Source organism: Galeopterus variegatus, unplaced genomic scaffold (assembly GCF_000696425.1).
Source record: "Galeopterus variegatus unplaced genomic scaffold, G_variegatus-3.0.2 Scaffold8114, whole genome shotgun sequence".
Taxonomy (NCBI): domain Eukaryota; kingdom Metazoa; phylum Chordata; class Mammalia; order Dermoptera; family Cynocephalidae; genus Galeopterus; species Galeopterus variegatus.
In genome coordinates this window covers 11,625-15,215 of record NW_007734225.1, presented here as the reverse complement: position 1 = coordinate 15,215, position 3,591 = coordinate 11,625, and the positions used below count along the sequence as shown (strand labels likewise).

At 36.6% G+C, this 3,591-nt stretch overlaps 1 protein-coding gene across 1 annotated transcript in view; it reads right to left on the bottom strand.

Annotated features, from left to right (window-relative positions):
- FGD4 (FYVE, RhoGEF and PH domain containing 4) overlaps window positions 1-3,591 on the bottom strand; it is a gene marked incomplete at its 5' end in the record, with an annotated part of 19,736 nt that overhangs the window by 7,058 nt on the left and 9,087 nt on the right. The gene's annotated exons all lie outside the window — the stretch shown is intronic.

Genomic DNA, 3,591 nt, shown 5'->3' with positions numbered 1-3,591 from the left:
ACTTATAGGTAATAATAAATGAGAAAAAGCTAAAGAGCAGATTTTTTTTACACTGAGAAAATCCCCACAGACATTAACAGTATCTATCGAGGTGCTGTAATACTATCTGTGACAGGCACTGCTCACATCAGTATCCTCCCAAACTGAACGCACGACCTTCCCTGCCCTAGGCTCTCTCCTCACCGCTAAAGGATAATAAGATTTTAAGCAATAATCACTTATAGGTAATAATAAATGAGAAAAAGCTAAAGAGCAGATTTTTTTTACACTGAGAAAACCCCCACAGACATTAACAGTATCTATCGAGGTGCTGTAATACTGTCTGTGACAGGCACTGCTCACATCAGTATCCTCCCAAACTGAACGCACGACCTTCCCTGCCCTAGGCTCTCTCCTCACCGTACCCCACTCCTACCAAACTGTTCCTCTCGCTGTCTCAGGAGACAGCACAGCCATCTACCAGTCGCGGCAAGTCAGAAACAAAGGAGTCATTCCCAACACCTCTTTCTACCTCACCCCATAGATTCATCCAAGTCCTGCTGATTTTACCTCCAAATACTTCTTCAATCTTTCTATTTCTGTACATCTTCCTTATAATCACCCAAGTCCAAGCTATCAGTGTCCTAGTTTGGACTACTTTTATATCCCCATGGCATTCTTACTGGCTTCCAGGCCTCCACCCCAAGCTGTTTTCCAAACAGCAACCAGATGCTCTCTTTAAAATGCTAGTCTAATATTCGTATATTCCTTCTCTATTTAAAATCCTTCAGTCTTTCCTTTGCTCCTGGATACAAAACAAATTCTTAATCATGGCCTACAAAGTCCTGCATAATTTGTCTCTCTTATTCCCCTGGCTCCACGTCTTCAGTGACACCAGCTTCCTACAGCCCCGAGAGTGCCATGCTCCCTTCTCCACGCATCTCGGCCTCTGTGGGTTAACTTCTCCTCATCTCTCAGATGTTGACTCATATCTCACTTCCTCAAGTAAGTCTCCTCCACCTTCTAGATGAGAGCACATCTGTCACCATGCTACTAAAGTTCCCTATACTTTTCATAGCACTGATTACAGTTTTTAACTATATACTTGTGTGATTATTCAACTGTTTGTCTTCCTTACTAGGCTGTAAACCTCCAGAAGAGATTTTCCTTGAATATTCTGCTCACCAGGCACACAATAAATATTTATGGAATGTCAGTAAATGAAAACAATGCAAATGGATGTTATTTCTTTCCTTTTCTTTTGGCAGCTGGCCAGTATGGAGATCTAAACCCTCGAACTTGGAGTTATCGACGCCATGCTCCGAGTGAGCTAACCAGCCAGCCTGCATGTTATTTCTTAACGAATGGTATTTTTTTTCCAACTATTATAGGATAATTGTTTAAAAATCTTCTTCTAGTTTAAGAAATTATCTTCTTGCTCACAGAAGTATATTTTTACCCCAATTTATAGTGGACAAACTGTACTTAAGAAATATATATGAGGTATCAAACTTTTGGTGTAAGTTCATAGCATTTAAAATTCATGATAAAAAATGGTCTGTTGTTCTCTCATAGTTACAATGAAATCCCTCTGGAATTTAGAATTATACATGTCTGTCTGTATTGGCAAACTCATATCAATTATTTTCATATCATATCATAGTATTTTGAAAATCAACATGCAAACACATTTTGTTTACCAAAGGCAAGCATGTCAACAGCAGAAATCATTTCAAGTAAACTTAATGGTAGATGAAAAAAGTCTTACCCTCAGAAAAGAGATGTTTGCTATCAGTTTAGTATTGATTACAAAACTGCCTCACTGAGTCAAAAAAAAAAAAAAACAACTAAGTCTTAAGAACAGAGGAAGAATAAACCTGTGATGTTTGCTATCAGTTTAGTATTGATTACAAAACTGCCTCACTGAGTCAAAAAAAAAAAAACAACAACTAAGTCTTAAGAACAGAGGAAGAATAAACCTGCAGCATAAGTAAGAATAAGCTAAAAGAACTCGCAGTAAGAATTGTTGCACTTGAGCATACAAATATATTAGATCATAACACTGCAGTACCTACTGTTCTCTGTGTTTACTCATCCATTTGTGGAGAAAGGACTTGGTTTAGAAGGAACTCCGAAAACTGCCATTTCCTTTCTCCAGCTTCCTTTCATGCTTTGTTCCTCCTCTTTCCATATGAAATTCAGCTCAATGGTTGATCAAACCTTGATCAAATTATGTTTCTATGTAGCATCATCACTTTCAAATATTAGCAATGTAATTATTAGTTAACTTGCAATCAGAAACATTTTTGGATAAAGAACTTAAAGAAAATTTCATAAAATGGGTGTTTATAAAGTAACTAAGAAACACAAAACAAGAAAAATTGTAACTTTTTATATAAGTTTATACAAGTATTGAGGATATAAGACCATGTAAATGGTCATAAAATGAAATATATTGCCATTATTAAACATGTTTTTGACTCTTGCTCCTGTCAGTACGGCAGTCTAGATAGATACTCACAGAAGCCTTTTGCTGTAATACAACTAGATCCTGACAAAGTACAGCCAGTATAATTTTAATGCTTTATGTGTTTACATTCAACTAAGAGAACTGTCCAAGGCCCAGAAAACAAAGCCTAATGAATAAACAAACAAAACAATAGAAAAAGAGTGAGCTGAAATTATCATGGTAAGTGAATGGAGCAAACTCAGTTTGGATTGGGCAATGCCAGGCTTAGGAGAAAGTTCTCAGGGCCTGAAGGACATGAGAGCTGACCCTGAGACTCAGTCATTATACTGAAACTGTTGAAAGGGGGATAATGAAGTATCAACCAAACACGAGCTCACAACCAGAAGAGACCAACTACACCAGAAAACAGGCCACCACGAATTAGGATTAGTAGAAAAAACAACCAACAGACTTTGACCCCTCAAAATTTCTTCAGATACTGGATAGATATGTATTGAATAAAAATTCTAAATGTACATGAGAAATGTTTGAAAAGGTAGAGTGGCAAAAATGATCATGTAGATTTGGAAGTAAAAAACTTTTAGAAATAAAAAAATTAATAATTAAAGTTAAAAATGCAAAGAATGGATAAAATAACAGACTATCTACAACAGAGGAGAGAATGAACAAACCAGCAGATAGAGGTGAATTATATACCAAGGTACTTCAACAAATTCATGGAAAAATAGAAAGATAATTATGAATCTTGCCACGAACTTTTTGAAGTACACTTGTATATCTGATTTGAATCCCACAAGGAGAGATTAGGGGTAAAAAAAACCATGTAACAGAACATATTTACATATGTTACATACATTTTCTAAGACTCAGTTTATCATTTATATCATGGGGACAATAGATCCTCCTCATAGGGGAGTTGAGAAAATTATGAGAAATAATACATACAAAATACTTCAAACAATGCCAGGCACTGGTAAACAGTTCCTCTCCTCTACAAACTTGATTCATTTTTCTCCTACTCCTTGTGTTATTTTTTTCCATTCTTTCTTTTTTTTTTTTGTCTTTTGTCTTTTCCCGTGTCCGGCAACGGATCGCAACCCTCAGTGTTGCCCCCGTACCGGACCGGGGACCAGCAACGGGAT